This window comes from Anabrus simplex, chromosome 6 (genome assembly GCF_040414725.1).
Source record: "Anabrus simplex isolate iqAnaSimp1 chromosome 6, ASM4041472v1, whole genome shotgun sequence".
Taxonomy (NCBI): domain Eukaryota; kingdom Metazoa; phylum Arthropoda; class Insecta; order Orthoptera; family Tettigoniidae; genus Anabrus; species Anabrus simplex.
This window is the reverse complement of record NC_090270.1, coordinates 309,910,316-309,927,794: the sequence shown is the minus strand read 5'-3', so window position 1 is coordinate 309,927,794 and position 17,479 is coordinate 309,910,316.

The following is a 17,479-nucleotide window of genomic DNA, read 5'->3' as shown; positions in this document are numbered from 1 at the left end:
GGTTGTCTAGGCTTCAGAGCCAGGTAAGGATCTAGACTGGCACGTTCTATAAGTTTCTTTTCTTCTTCCTCTCTATAATGATTTTTAGCTTCTTTTAGTAGTAGTTTGTATGCTCTCCTTTTACTGGCATATATTTCAAGGAATTCTTTTGTTTTCTCTCTTCGGGCTGTATGTAATGCTTCCAGCACATCTCTACGACATTTATAGCATTCCTTGGTGAACCAGGGCTGAGATTTCCTGACCACAGGTATTGTTGGTAGAGTAGCTTTCTGGAGCAGCACTTCTAGATATAATGCAGCCTCATTAAGATTACCCTCTCGTAATAGGTTAAGTATCGTTTGATTATCTTCACCACAGATAAGAGACGGATTACTTTTTCTACTTATTTTTGTACGGTCTCTAACTGTATCAAGCGTACTAGGCCTATTCTCCAGCTGTAAGGAAGTTGCAACTGGTAGGTGTTTCCGTTGCGCCTCGAGAATAACCTCCTGCTTGATCGACACAAACTTAGAGTTTATAAACACCAGATCTATTGTGCTAGCACCATTATGAGACATGTAGGTATTCATGTCAGAGGCATTCACCAACCGAAGACCTTCCTCTTCTAAGAAGTCCAAAACTTCTGTTGATTTTCGATGTTCTGCATCGATGCGACAATTTAGGTCTCCGGCAAGGATAATGGCATCATCCCTAGTAGTCACAGTTAAAGCTTTACTAACTTCCTCAATAATCTCAGTTGATGAGAAATCTGGCTGGAAATATACACATACACAAACACACGGCTTGGTTCGAACTACTAAAACGTTCGTTAGTACTTGTTTTTAGTGCGGTATTGCGTGAAGCAGCTGAAACAAGTCATCGCCTAGGAAATGATCTACCACCTCCGGGATACTCGCGGAATTTCCGGCCGTATAATTGAGGCCTGTAAAACCTGTAAATGGTTGTAGGGCTCTGTTTTGATCCTTATTTGTTCATCCATCAACCTCATTGTCACTACTATCACTGGCATCTTCACTCGTATTATTGTCGCCGTCAGCAGACTCGTCTGAAATGAATGTCGCACTTTTAATTCCGCGCGTATATTTTGATGTTTACGGACACACATCTTCACAATCACTAATACTTTCGCAATCACTAGGGACATCAGGTAAACTATCAGCTTGCAATTCTCCAAATATTTCATCATCGTTCAAGCTGTATTTGGTACGGCGCGCCATGCTAACACCTGACAGTACGCTCGGTCACGCGGTTCTCAGTGTTATGAAACCACACTTCCTGTGCCGAAAATATTGTCAAGGAAAGAATATATCTAAATTCCGATCAACAAAGACTTTAGTTTGTAAACAACACGAAATATTTCGATTAATAAACGGCGGAGAGAATAAAAAGACACGAGAATGAAGCAATGTGAGAAAACGTTAATTCACGTAGCCGGTCGCCCACGCACGAATACGAAACTACGTTAATTAACGTAGCCCGTCATTAATGTGTTAAGTCTCGTGATTTCAGTATGTTACTAGTAAAGTTGGCAGCAGTGATGAGCCTTAAAAAGAAAAGAGAGTAGTGCGGCGATATTTTTCTTTTAGTGTACAGCTACGAGCTAGAAAGAGGGCTGTAGATTGGCTAACATGGCTGTTGATTATGTGAAATAAATTAAGTTGATAAATTATGCACAATTTGTTGAGAATACTTGAAGGATATATCATATTCCAAATATATTTTATTACTAAAGTACAGAGTTTTTGATTAGCAGAACTACGTAGCCTGTTCTTGTAACAATAGTCATACCTTTATTTTCTTGTAGTATATGATCAAACAGTGAAACACGATGAACGTCTTCCTGCCTGGCTGCGTGGCTCAGACGGTAAAGCGCTGGCTTTCTGAACCCAAGTTGCCGTATTTGGTATTTGAAGCTGCTCAAATACGTCACCCTTGTGTCAGTAGATTTTCCGGCTCGTAAAGGAACTCCGGCGGGACAAAACTCTGGTACCTCAGCTTCTCCGAAAACCGTACAGAGTAGTTGGAAGGGCGAAAAACCAAAAACACGATTTCTTATTAAAATGTATCCTACAGAATACAGTTTCCGGCATTTTGAAAATAAATATATGTAGAATAACGATGATACAAGACGCTTGCTGTCCAGTGCCGCACCTAGAGTGTTTTGAATGTCCTAATCACCTCATCCCCTCTGCTAACGATACGGAGTAATATGAGGACTTTCAGTCGTACATCACCACTACTACTGAGCTAGCTGGCTACGTGTTTCGCGACATCTAGCTCTTAGCTTGCATTCGGCATATTGTGAGTTCGAATCCCACTGTAGACAACCCTGGTAGATGGCTTTGTGTGGCTCCCATTTTCACATCAGGCAAATGCGGGTGCTGTTATACCTAGCTCAACACGGGAAAAAAACAGGCCAATATTCATTCGATTGTTAAGTATGCTACAAACGTTGTTGAAAAATTCTGCACATATCCCAGTATTGACATGCTTCCTAGCAATCATAAGCAACTTCAATAATGTCAAAATTCTAATTATAACATTTTAAATTAAATTTCCCGCCTTTTTAACAAAATATCACTGTTTCCCTTATAAGTTCCAAGTTTATAAGAATGTTCGTACTTTTCCATTTTTAAAGTGTATATCAAACCACCGCCTACAAAATGAACCTCAATCTCTAACATAAGATTGTGATTTAGATATTTTTGTCGAGTTTTTATTCCGCGCACCTGAAAATACTAAAAATAAATAGTTTATATAAAATCTAATATAAATCCCATTAACAGGTACAGATTGTAGTACAACACTATGGGAGGAAACCCTGAAAAAATCGTTATTATCCGTGAAACAGTAAGAGAGTTACGAAGGAAACAGAAATATTTTGTTGAAAAGGCGGGAAATTTTATTTTAAAATGTTATAATTAGAATTTGGACATTATTGAAGTTGCTTCTGATTGCTAGGAAGCATGTCAATACTGGGATATGTGCAGAATTTTTCAACAACGTATGTGCAGAATTTTTCAACAACGTTTGTAGCATATTGAACAACCGAATGAATATTGGCCTATTTTCCCCGTGTTCAGCTAGGTCTCCCCCCTTAAGACCACCGCCACTTCCTTCACCGTCTTAGGCTTGTAATATGCTATCGTAGCGATAAGGCGTGTCTTTGATTGTGCAACATAAGGGAAATAAACAGAATCGGCATAGCCAGAATCTTCGTCCACAAATATCGAAGTGAATTATTGAGGTAAGTATGTGATAAGATGATTAACACAAGAAGGACTGTCCTCTTTTTCAACAATTATTTAAAATTGCTTATCCTACAACTTCTTGTTCGGATTTTAATTAACCTTAATTATTATATTTATTATTATGGGATGTCCGGCTCCATGGCTAAATGGTTAGCCTGCTGACCTTTGGTCACAGGGGTCCCGGGTTCGATTCCAGACATCACGACGCGCAGGTCGCCTACAGGAATCAAATCAAAAGACCTGCATCTGGCGAGCCGAACTTGTCCTCAGACACTCCCGGCACTAAAAGTCATACGCCGTTTAATTTCATTTAGTATGGGAAACTTTATTACACTATTTTTCACTTCAAACCTTGTACTCCACATCTCTAGAATACTATTTTTCGGAAACTATATTCTTTTTTTCTTCTTCTTCTTCTACTTCTTCTTCTTATTATTATTGCTCAGTAGTAGTATAATGGGAGAGTTCGGCGGCCACCGCCACCTCCGGCTCCCAGTGGCCACCTCCACCTCCACCTCAGCCAGAGGCCTCCCAGTGGCCACCTCCACCTCAGCCAGAGGCCTCTTCCAGTGCTGCCAACTTAACCTAACTAGCGCGAAATTTGAATTTGTAAACAAAGCCACGTGCTTTTTGACAGCTGACATCGACAACAACGCATCGCTAACCTCAGTACTGCTATCTTGACGGGCCTAAACCTCAGTAGTGCCAACTTAACCTAACTAGCTCGAGATAAACAAAGCCACGTGTTTTTTGACAACCACGTGCTTTTTGACAGATTTGTAAACAAAGCCACGTGCTTTTTGACAGCTGTCATCGACAACAACGCATCGCTAACCTCAGTACTGCCATCTTGACGGGCCTAAACCTCAGTAGTGCCAACTTAACCTAACTAGCATGAGGTAAACAAAGCCACGTGTTTTTTGACAGCCACGTGCTTTTTGACAGATTTGTAAACAAAGCCACGTGCTTTTTTGACAGACAACAACGCATCGCTAACCTCAGTACTGCCATCTTGACGGACCTAAACCTTAGTGGTACCAACTTAACCTCACTAGCGAGAGGTAAACAAAGCCACGTGCTTTTTGACAACCACGTGCTTTTTGACAGCTGCCATCCGCCATCTTTGAGCACCGTGCTGCCCTCTTTCGTCACCTGTCATCGGCAGTGCTGCCATCTTGACGGGTCTAAGCCTTAGTGCTACCAACTTAACCTAACTAGCGCGAGGTAAACAAAGCCACGTGCAGCTGTCATCCGCCATCTTTGAGCACCGTGCTGCCCTCTTTAGCTACTTACCTTTGAAATGTGGTGGCGGATAATTTGAAAAATGCTTTTTTTTGACAGCAGCCATCTTGCATCGCAAACCTCAGTGCTGCCCTCTTTAGCTAGATACCTGTGGTGGCAGGCAATTCCACGTGACAGCAGCCATCTTTAATCAAGAGAGCACCGTGCTGCCCTCTATGTGGTGGCGGCAAATTCCACGTGCTCTTGTTTGAAAACAAACTCACGTGCTTTTTTGACAGCTGTCATCCGCTATCTTTAATCCAGAGAGAACAGTGCTGCCCTCTATGTGGTGGCGGCAAATTGAAAAATTCCACGTGCTCTTGTTTGAAAACAAACTCACGTGCTTTTTTTGACAGCTGTCATCCGCTATCTTTAATCCAGAGAGAACAGTGCTGCCCTCTATGTGGTGGCGGCAAATTGAAAAATTCCACGTGCTCTTGTTTGAAAACATACTCACGTGCTTTTTTTGACAGCTGTCATCCGCCATCTTTAATCCAGAGAGAACAGTGCTGCCCTCTATGTGGTGGCGGCAAATTCCACGTGCTCTTGTTTGAAAACATACTCACGTGCTTTTTTGACAGCTGTCATCCGCCATCTTTGAGAACAGTGCTGCCCTCTATGTGGTGGCGGCAAATTGAAAAATTCCACGTGCTCTTGTTTGAAAACATACTCACGTGCTTTTTTGACAGCTGTCATCCGCCATCTTTGAGAACAGTGCTGCCCTCGGCGGCAAATTCCACGTGCTCTTGTTTGGAAACAAAGCTTTTAATCCAGAGAGAACAGTGCTGCCCCGGTGGTGGCAAATTCTACGTGCTTTACAAAGCCATGTGCTTTTTCGACAAAAAAAAAAAAATTCTGCTCTCGAGATACTTACCGAACTATACTCACGAAACTGCTCATCACCTTCTTTCTTCTATGAGTAATAAACAAAAACTCTATCTTGCAAATAAGGAGTGGGAGGAAGGTAATACCTAACCTAAAATAAAAGAATATGCCAATTCTACATTATTTATTTACATCTTGTATGTACAAGTTTTATCTCGAATAATTTCACCCTAGCGTACTTCTCGATGCAATTCTTGAATGTACAAGTTTAGACTTGCCGTACCAGCGTTCCTCTCCTGAATTGTGATGTAAGACAGCGTAACGTAAGTACACACACCTCTAGCATAATGTTTATGTAAAGTAGTACTTATCAATACTACTATGCCCCCAGGCTAGCGTGTTGGTAGAATTTGGAATGACAAACCGTTTACAATCATCGCTATTAAGGGCTACCTTACTAATTAAATGAGTGTACAACTGATGCTTCTTGCTTCTAATGACAGACATTTGCTTATGCAAAACAGGTGGATTACTTTTAATGCAATTGTTATAGTTTTCAAAACTTAGCTGATTCTGAACGACATTCTTTTTAACCCCCTTCAATCTCTTTATTTGTAATTCATTTAAGAGTTTTATGCAATATGACTTGGATTTAGTACCTACAAATGAATCGATAATATTCCCAGCACATTCATCTTTCATTTTACCTAGAACCTTTTTGTTCACTAGCGGTAGATGATATTGATTATCTGCAGGATAGTTACTCGTATCAAACCTACCCAAGTCAGGCTTTATATCATTGTAATAGTCATCAGTTTTGATTTGATAAATAAACGAATCGGTATCTGTGTAGAGCAATTGCGCATTATGCGCGTACTTCTTCATCATATAATCGTAATGGAATTCATACATGAGTGTTTTAGCCAATTCAAGTACTGTGAAGCCGACGTAGGTAGGTTTGTCATACTTAACCTTGACACGATTCATCTGTATAATAACTAAATTCTCATGTATGATGGTGCAGCTGTGGAAATTTGGTTTACTTATTAAATAGTTAGCACCATACCTTTTCTTAATATTATCCCAGTTTGTAATCAATTTTACATCAACGCGTTTGTCAACATTCTCCATAGTCTTACCAAACACACTGTTATTCATGAGCTTGTAGAAATCTTTTTCAAACTCGTTAACCGCATTCGTTCTTAAATTATTGTTCAGATCGATATATGGCTTTAGCCACGGTGACTGATTAAATTCTAGTACGCGATGAATTTTGGATAACTTCAAACCATGCTGCAAACACTGTTTTAAATTTCGGTAATGAATGATATACTTAGATTTATCGCATAAATTAGCAATGAGCATTTTCGTCGTTGATGCAATGTACGGGGACTTCATATTTTCAGGGCAGAACGGTAGGTCATTATGAGAAGTGTGTAACTCTTTAGGATACTGTAAGTCAACTTCGAGGAAATAACCTTTATCAGCTTCATCACCTAGGGCGTGGTAGCTGTAAAGCATCAATTTCGCACTGCGTCAGCCAGCGGAAACCACTCACCGGTAGATGCTGACTCATCGCCCACCCATACTGATTATTAGCATCGAGGTAAACGATATACCGAGATTCCTGACTGGAATTGAAACTCGGCATGTACTTATTATTAGCACTCGAATACCGGCCGCTGCACTGACTCAGACCGCCTCGAATGGATGCTTTTATAAAGTGCACCATATCAATATCAGTTAGCAGCTCCAAATTCACACGCGTGTATTTTAACATCGCGTCCCAACTTAACCCAGGTGCAGTAAAATACTGACATGGGTCAAGGCTGTAGGTGTTCATGCAAACACAGCGAAAATTTTCAAAAACATCAGCTAACAAAAGTACATCTGTCTTTAAATATAAATCGGAGTATTCACCTAGCGTTTGAATGTGGAACTGCTCCCAGATATGTTGTGCATGTAAATAGTCATCATCACTAATATCTGCTGAATTCAGCGAGCTGTAAAAGGATTGTTTCGATGGTAAGGCACGTTCTTCGAGGCGGTCTAAGCAGTCGAGATATTCGTAACAAAAAACACCCTTACGTCGAAGTAAATTAAACTGCGCTTCTTCAGGGAAAACGCGTCGAATTTCTGTAAATTGTTCAGGCTGTAAAAGACTAGAAAGTTTATCGAGGCTACTCGCCATAAAGCGAAACGAGTCAAGGAATCTCAGTTTTATAGAATGCTCAGCATCTACTTTTACAGACTTTGCAAACGCAATGTACCGCTCTTTATTCTGAGGGATTATATCTACTTTTTCATCCGAAGCTCCAAATTGTGAAATGATGAAATGAGAGTCGTAACCAGATAAGTTATGAAAAATTACAGGGATAAATTTAGGAACTCTATACTTAAGATTACAGCTATAATGAGCGGCACATCTGTAGAAACCAGTTAAATGATCATGATCAAAAACTTTAGGGTCATTTTCGGAAAATTCCCCATCACAAATGCTACACTTTGTAGCACGTTCATGATCATTTAACTGAATGTCGGTGAGTGGCTTCATAGGAATATTACTATTCAGAATACGACCGAGACGAACTGCATCACTTTCAAGTCTTTCTAAAAATACTTTAGCAGCATCATGTCCTCGATACAGCTCTAACTTGTTAAGCGTACTATCGTAACTACACTTGATGTAATACGCGAAGCTATACGGGACATGCATGTGCGTAGTATTAGTGAAAGAGTTGTCAGGATTAGGTGAGCATGTGTTGCATGGCGTGAGGATGGCTTCAAAGTCTGCATAAATCGCGAACGGTACCCACATCTGCTTATGAAAATTTGTAAATTTTAAAACATTATTGCCTGTAGTAGGTATCTCCGTACGTACATGATTGCAGTCATTCTTGGAATGCTTCGTTAACTGATCTTCGGTTTTAAAATACTGCAAGCATCCATCACATAGCCACTTTTTACCATTACGTTTTGACAACTGACTGCCAACAAGTCTACTCAGATTTTTAATCCAGCAAAAGTGGCTATTCTCACTGTTTTCAATATAGAGTAAATTAACGTGAGTACTCTTCTTATGACATGTATAATACAGAGGACCTACTACAGACTTTTTCTCTACACCATACACATTGATACTAATGTTATTTAGTTCCTCAAAGCGCTTAATATCCTTTAACTGTACGGGAAATTCTATACTATCGAAATTTAGCTGCGTTGAATAGTGTAGATAGGATGATGTTCTCTTAGCTACGTCTGATTTCGCAGGATTTAAAGCCGACATCACCGCCCATGCGAAACATGCTTCGTCATTGTTTTGGATGTTTACAACAGCTTCTTTTCGCTGAATCCATGCCGGCAGCTCGATGTACGATGAACCTCGCATGGGATTGTACTTATTGATGTTAACTTCTAGATACATTATCTCAACTAAAGCCCACCCTGATTCCTTTTCCTGAAATTCCTCGCTCTTAGTTGAAATAATGTTAGAGACATCCCTAAGTACATCACCAAAATTAGTCGACTGACTTATGACAAAATTCTTCGTATTAAATGATTTAATGTCCGTTATTTCGGATTCATCCGTGCTTTTAATGTACAAGGCGAAAAGTTCAAAATTAACTTTAAATAAACTATGATTGGACAAAGATTTAGCAAGAAGCTGTTGTACATCCGGTTGAACGCAATTTAAAAAGTTCGAAGTGCTCTGAAACTTTTGACTGGTGCGAATTCGGTAACTAGCAATCCTACTTTTAAATGCTGTATTAATTTCCTCGATGTTTGCGTTACTACCACTTCTACACGCATTATTTTTATGCGCATTACTCCGTAAGTGTCCCTGAAAATGCGGAGATGGTACATCAGTGTTACAGTGCTCGCAGTGAATAGTTTGAAGTTCATTTTTCCTAGGTTTTTTACTACTAGTACTTTCTACAGCTACATCAGTAGCTGCACGCTTTTTCCCTACTACTACCTGAGGGCGAGTAGATATTTGATGTACCTCTGCTAAGTGAGCCTGGTATTGCTCTACATTAGCGAAGTACAGCCCGCAAACATCACATAAAGCAGATGTTATGCTAGGGTGTTTTGCTTTTATATGACGTGCGAGGTTATCCCGTCTTGCGAACGTTGTCTTACACTGTTCGCAGGGGAACATAGTAGGGTTATAGTCGCAAGCAGATAGCTGATGATTTTTTGTTTTTACATGGCGTGTAAGGCTGTCACGTCTTGTGAACATTGCCTTACACAGCTCGCATGGGAACATAGTGTCTTCTCGTATGCAACAAGTTCTGAAAAGAGAACAACCAATAGAGATTAGCCTAAAGTTGCGATGTTCAACCTATAGAGGTTGGACATGGCTGTGAGTTAGGCCTATAGCATGAGGATTGAAGAGAACGACTAAAGTTACGATGTTCGGAAGAAACCAAGTTTCAACCTGTTGAGGACAGACATAGCTACGTGTGCGTGTTTGAAATTATACTACGTCTATAGTATGTAGATTAAAGAGAACAACTATTTATCAATAGACTAAAGTTACGGAAGAAACCAAGTTTAAGCCTGTTGAGGACGGACATAGCTATGTACGCACCTCGTCTATAGTATGTAGATTAAAGAGAACAACTATTTATGATTAGCTTAAAGTTACGGAAGAAACCAAGTTTCAGCCTGTTGAGGGCAGACATAGCTATGTACGCACCTCGTCTATAGTATGTAGATTAAAGAGAACAACTATTTATCAATAGACTAAAGTTACGGAAGAAACCAAGTTTCAGCCCGTTGAAGGCAGACATAGCTATGTACGCACCACGTCTATAGTATGTTGATTAAAGAGAACAACTATTTATGATTAGCTTAAAGTTACGATGTTCGGAAGAAACCAAGTTTCAGCCCGTTGAGGGCAGACATAGCTATGTGTACGTGTTTGAAATTATACCACGTCTATAGTATGTTGATTAAAGAGAACAACTATTTATCAATAGACTAAAGTTACGATGTTCGGAAGAAACCAAGTTTCAGCCCGTTGAGGGCAGACATAGCTATGTGTACGTGTTTGAAATTATACCACGTCTATAGTATGTTGATTAAAGAGAACAACTATTTATGATTAGCTTAAAGTTACGATGTTCGGAAGAAACCAACTTTCAACCTGTTGAGGGCAGACATAGCTATGTGTGCGTGTTTGAAATTATACTACGTCTATAGTATGTAGATTAAAGAGAACAACTATTTATCAATAGACTAAAGTTACGATGTTCGGAAGAAACCAAGTTTAAGCCTGTTGAGGACGGACATAGTTATGTACGCACCTCGTCTATAGTATGTAGGTTGAAGAGAACAATTATTTATGAATAGCTTAAAGTTACGGAAGAAACCAAGTTTAAGCCTGTTGAGGACGGACATAGCTATGTGTGCGTGTTTGAAATTATACCACGTCTATAGTATGTAGATTAAAGAGAACAACTATTTATCAATAGACTAAAGTTACGATGTTCGGAAGAAACCAAGTTTAAGCCTGTTGAGGACGGATATAGCTATGTGTACGTGTTTGAAATTATACCACGTCTATAGTATGTGGATTAAAGAGAACAACTATTTATGAATAGCTTAAAGTTACAGAAGAAACCAAGTTTCAGCCCGTTGAGGGCAGACATAGCTATGTGTACGTGTTTGAAATCATACCACGTCTATAGTATGTTGATTAAAGAGAACAACTATTTATGATTAGCTTAAAGTTACGATGTTCGGAAGAAACCAACTTTCAACCTGTTGAGGGCAGACATAGCTATGTGTGCGTGTTTGAAATTATACTACGTCTATAGTATGTAGATTAAAGAGAACAACTATTTACCAATAGACTAAAGTTACGGAAGAAACCAAGTTTAAGCCTGTTGAGGATAGACATAGCTATGTGTGCGTGTTTGAAATTATACCACGTCTATAGTATGTAGATTAAAGAGAACAACTATTTATGATTAGCTTAAAGTTACAGAAGAAACCAAGTTTCAGCCTGTTGAGGGCAGACATAGCTATGTACGTACCCCGCGTGAGGATTAAAGAGAACAACTATTTATCAATAGACTAAAGTTACGATGTTTTAGAAGAAACCAAGTTTCAACGAATAGAGGTCAGACATACCTTAAAATCTTCGCGCTGCAAACTGTTACTCGGATGTATAAAATGCGTGCGTTCAAGCCTGAAACTCGAATGATAATATTCTGGTCGTACCTAAAAAAAAGAAGAAACATATATGAATGTAGTGTAGGGTGCATCATCTAACCTAATTATCTTTACAACTCAAAGTTCGAAAACATACCTTAAAAATGCACGTGCTGCAGACTGTTACTCGGATGAACAAAATTGCGTACTTTCGAACGGTACCTAAAAAAGAACAAACATATATGAATGTAGATGTCTAGCGTAGAAGTTGCTTTGCAAATAAAAAAAGTAACTAACAGTTCTAGCTTACCTTAAGATAAAGGCTGAAGAATAATATTCACAGCAGACGGGAGATGTGTGTGTACGTAATAAACGCATACAGAGAACTGTAAGCACTTCGCGCAGACTGCAGCGGCTAAATATTCTGCTTGTTACCAACCGGATGTGAAAAAATCGCTGACAAACTGCGGGTACAGTCGGGACGAATGCAAACAAGAGCTCCTACCTGCAGGCTGACGTATTCGAACCTCCTGTTGATGCCGAGGTGTCAGAATTTAAGAGTTCGAGCCTTGGAAAGTTAGCGTATGATCCTCGACTTCTCGAGGGTACATACGCGGTATTCCTTACCTGTAGGTATTGAGCTAAAGTTAGATCATGTAATGACGATCGCGCAGACCCCTCGCCTAGCATTTACGGCTTCTAGTTCGAACCCGCTATCTTCTGAAGTAGCGAGAATGATTGGAGAGTGTTGAGGGTGATTCATTCGTCGGATGGAGGCGTTAAGCTATGCGCAGGCTTCTTCTAGTCGGGGTACGCGATTCAAATCCTGGTAACTTATGCCGTCGGGAAGGGCATCTAGTTAGATCATGTTATGACGACCGCGCAGGTCCCTCACCTAGCATTTACGGCTTCCAGTTCGAACCCGCTATCTTCCGAAGTAGCGAGAATGATTGAAGAGTGTTTGAGTGTGATTCATTTGTTGGATGGAGGCGTTAAGCTGCCTTCTTCGGTAGGAGTAGGCTATGTCGGGATATCGATTTAAAATCCTAGTCAGGAAGGGCAGCCGGTCGTATAAAACTATGGTGTGAGGCGGGGCGTGCAAAAAAAAGCTAGCAATAAGTAAGGGCTGTTGATGGGGACGTTAAACCTTGTGCAGACTGCTTCGAAAGTGATTTTTTGAGTACAAGAGTGTTGATGCTGATTCATTTGTCGGATGGAGGCAATAAGCCTTGTGCAGGCTTCTTCAGTGGAGTAGGCTATGTATCGGTACCGGGATATCTAGTTATAAAACCCGCTACAACAAATTTATCACGTATACTGCGATTTAAAATCCTAGTCAGGAAGGGCAGCCGGTCGTAAAACTATGGTGTAGGGCGGGGTGTGCAAAAAAGCCAGCATTAAGTAAGGGCTGTTGATAGGAGGCGTTAAACCATGTGCAAGCTCCTTCACCAGGAGAAGCCTACATGCCGGTACCGTGCAGGTTCTTTCGATAGGAGTAGGCACTGTGTGTGTTTTAACCTCTCCGTACAATCATGATATTTTACGTTAGGAACTTACATAGGCTAAATGCTACACATTCCGTGGCAGAGCCAGGAATCGAACTCGGACCTCCGAGGGTAGCAGCTAACTACTGCACTACAGAGGAGGACTATTTCAGAATATTTTACAACCTTAATTAGTACTGTGTTTTAAGAGCTTGAATGGTACTCAGCTAAGAAGACGTTCGCGAGTTACAAGCCGCTTGTCAGCATGTAGTGTCCTCGCTCAAGGTCGAGCCGGAAGATACGTGTACAATTTCAGCTAACACGCGCATTCCACACAACTCGCTCAGAATGACTGTGCCGATACTTCGAGGACTGTAGAACAAATCTATAGCCTACAGTATGCATGCCTCTCACCCGGTAGTCTCGGGTTCGATTCTCTTGGGAATAAAAATGTGTTTAAATCACATGAATGTGTTGAGTTGTCCTTCCTGATGCAAAACTAGCAGTATCTAACCTCATACACTATAGTTTTACGACCGGTTGCCCTTCCTGACAACTCGGATTAAGAATCTGTTTTACAACGTCTAACACGGGAATCGGGGATTTACAGCTAGATCCACTTCTTAGATTTTAAATCACGAACTATTGTTTTACGGCCGGATGCCCTTCCTGACGCAAGTTCCCAACAAGAGCACGTGGAATTTGCCGTCACCCGGCAGCACGGTGATTAAAGATGGCGGATGACAGCTGTCAGAAAAGCGCATAGGTTTGTAAAGCACGTGGAATTTACCACCACCACATAGAGGGCAGCACTGTTCTCAAAGATGGCGGATGACAGCTGTCAAAAAAGCACGTGAGTATGTTTTCAAACAAGAGCACGTGGAATTTTTCAATTTGCCGCCACCATATAGAGGGCAGCACTGTTCTCAAAGATGGCGGATGACAGCTGTCAAAAAAGCACGTGAGTATGTTTTCAAACAAGAGCACGTGGAATTTGCCGCCACCACATAGAGGGCAGCACTGTTCTCTCTGGATTAAAGATGGCGGATGACAGCTGTCAAAAAAAGCACGTGAGTATGTTTTCAAACAAGAGCACGTGGAATTTTTCAATTTGCCGCCACCACATAGAGGGCAGCACTGTTCTCTCTGGATTAAAGATAGCGGATGACAGCTGTCAAAAAAAGCACGTGAGTTTGTTTTCAAACAAGAGCACGTGGAATTTTTCAATTTGCCGCCACCACATAGAGGGCAGCACTGTTCTCTCTGGATTAAAGATAGCGGATGACAGCTGTCAAAAAAGCACGTGAGTTTGTTTTCAAACAAGAGCACGTGGAATTTGCCGCCACCACATAGAGGGCAGCACGGTGCTCTCTTGATTAAAGATGGCTGCTGTCACGTGGAATTGCCTGCCACCACAGGTATCTAGCTAAAGAGGGCAGCACTGAGGTTTGCGATGCAAGATGGCTGCTGTCAAAAAAAAAAGCATTTTTCAAATTATCCGCCACCACATTTCAAAGGTAAGTAGCTAAAGAGGGCAGCACGGTGCTCAAAGATGGCGGATGACAGCTGCACGTGGCTTTGTTTACCTCGCGCTAGTTAGGTTAAGTTGGTAGCACTAAGGCTTAGACCCGTCAAGATGGCAGCACTGCCGATGACAGGTGACGAAAGAGGGCAGCACGGTGCTCAAAGATGGCGGATGGCAGCTGTCAAAAAGCACGTGGTTGTCAAAAAGCACGTGGCTTTGTTTACCTCTCGCTAGTGAGGTTAAGTTGGTACCACTAAGGTTTAGGTCCGTCAAGATGGCAGTACTGAGGTTAGCGATGCGTTGTTGCCTGTCAAAAAAGCACGTGGCTTTGTTTACAAATCTGTCAAAAAGCACGTGGCTGTCAAAAAACACGTGGCTTTGTTTACCTCATGCTAGTTAGGTTAAGTTGGCACTACTGAGGTTTAGGCCCGTCAAGATGGCAGTACTGAGGTTAGCGATGCGTTGTTGTCGATGACAGCTGTCAAAAAGCACGTGGCTTTGTTTACAAATCTGTCAAAAAGCACGTGGTTGTCAAAAAACACGTGGCTTTGTTTATCTCGAGCTAGTTAGGTTAAGTTGGCACTACTGAGGTTTAGGCCCGTCAAGATGGCAGTACTGAGGTTAGCGATGCGTTGTTGTCGATGTCAGCTGTCAAAAAGCACGTGGCTTTGTTTACAAATTCAAATTTCGCGCTAGTTAGGTTAAGTTGGCAGCACTGGAAGAGGCCTCTGGCTGAGGTGGAGGTGGCCACTGGGAGGCCTCTGGCTGAGGTGGAGGTGGAGGTGGCCACTGGGAGCCGGAGGTGGCGGTGGCCGCCGAACTCTCCCATTATACTACTCTCAGTGCTCGGCTCCTTGGTTGAAAGATCGGCGTGTTGGCCTTCAGTTTAGAGCAGGGCCTCTAAAACGTCCAAAATCAAGGCGCAAGAGCTCCGTGCACTGTGCATCGGTCCCTCTCGGCTCAGCTCTGACCAACGCTTCGTCTCTGGGCTACTCGGCTAGGCTCGGCTAAGTTCGGCTAAGCTCGGCTCTACTCGGCTCAACTCAGCTCGGATTTGGAGCGCTATGGAACAAGTGTCGAAGAGGGAGACAGGGGGAGCAAGAGAGACAGGCGTGAGGAAAGAGGGAGTAAGTGCTATTGTTCAAAATCGAGGAGTGGGGGTCTGCACTATGTTCAACCAAGCGAAGTCATCTTTTGCACCTTGCACAGTGCATGCACCGTGAGAGGCCCTGGTTTAGAGGGACCCGGATTCGCTAGGGTCGAGGATGGGTGGTCGAGAGTTAATTTATCTGGATCGGGGACTGAATAACCATCTTCATCTACACACAACATAACTGTAACTTTTTTGATGATAATAAGAAATAAAATCGTGAATAAAAATATATAAGTAAAATTACTCAAAACTTAATAAAATTAATAAGCATAATTAACCGAAATGTCCGTAGTATGGGCGCCAGAGTTCACCAGAATGGATCCCTCGAATTTAAATAAGAGCATGATAAACTGTATATCCCAGGGCGTGTACATAATGCTGCGTACTGGTACATCTGCTGCAGGACTTACCTAACCTCCTGAAAACGACTAATTAGGTAGGAACTGCACCTAGGTTCATCAATAACACTGATTCTAAAATAGCTAACTATATTCTTAACAAATTCCGTGCATGAGCACCTCATCAACATACAACATTATACATATAATACACACATAAAATATTGCTGGAAGACTCCATATTTACAACAACCACAACAACAATAATAATAATGAAAATCGTGGGAAAACGAAAGCGAGAACTAAGCTACCATTTGTAGATAGTCCGATGAACAACGTACATGTATGAAGATAAATACCCTTCACTGTCTCTACATCAATTCGACTTACCGATTCTCATAATCGGCAGTTATCACATCACACAGATACTGTACCTTGTACTACTGTGTTCACATATTTTAACACTTGTTGTAAAGATATATACACACGTCTGTCGATCCTCAACATAAATGATGGAAAGTCTGAGATAGCTTTCACCAACATATAATGCTAAGCCGCCACTAGTGCTACAATACTTAATGCTCAAGCACTCTCCACAATCAGTCACTTTCCACGAACATAACAAGACTACGCTCCACGAACGTTTGAAGTCCAGTCCATTGCAGCCGTGTCACTCCAGTACCGTGTATCAGCACCACTTCCTTCCCGTACAGTGCGTCAGTTGTAGTTCTCTTATACAGTGTTACTCGTTGTAGTTATCTTCTTTCTCGTTCCTTTACAATCACCTTCACAATCACCCTTACAATGTCTCTGGTTGCCGCCGTATTATCAACCTTTATAGACATCAACATCCCCCTCCTCTCAGATGATACGTCTGGATTGGTGCTTGCCAGCCAATCATGAGTGAACCTCTTCTTTCTCCCAAGTTATAAACAAACACTCGGGAGTTTTACATGAATCATCGAATTTCCCTGGTACAACAACAAGCTCATCTCATCAAGCACTGGGGTATTTACATGACTCATAGAACATCCCGACGACCACAACAAATACATCTCATAAGACACTGGGATAGCCATATGACTCATTCAAATTACCAGAGTTATTAAAGCAATGTTTTCCCACTCGTGCAAAACAAATTACTCATACCTACATATGTGGATATCTTCCAGCTTACCAATATAAATAGCAAAATATACAAATGAAATAATAATAATAATAATAATAATAATAATAATAATAATAATAATAATAATAATAATAATAATAATAATAATAATAATAATAATAATAATAAATCGAATACTGACAATAATATCTCAAACTTCTACATATAATTCGGGGGTGTGATATATGTACTATCACATAACATACTACTGAATAGTGAATACATAACTCCACCTAAGGTAGGCATCAGGACGGACATCCGGTCGTAAAACTGGGATGAGTCCATACAAAATGTA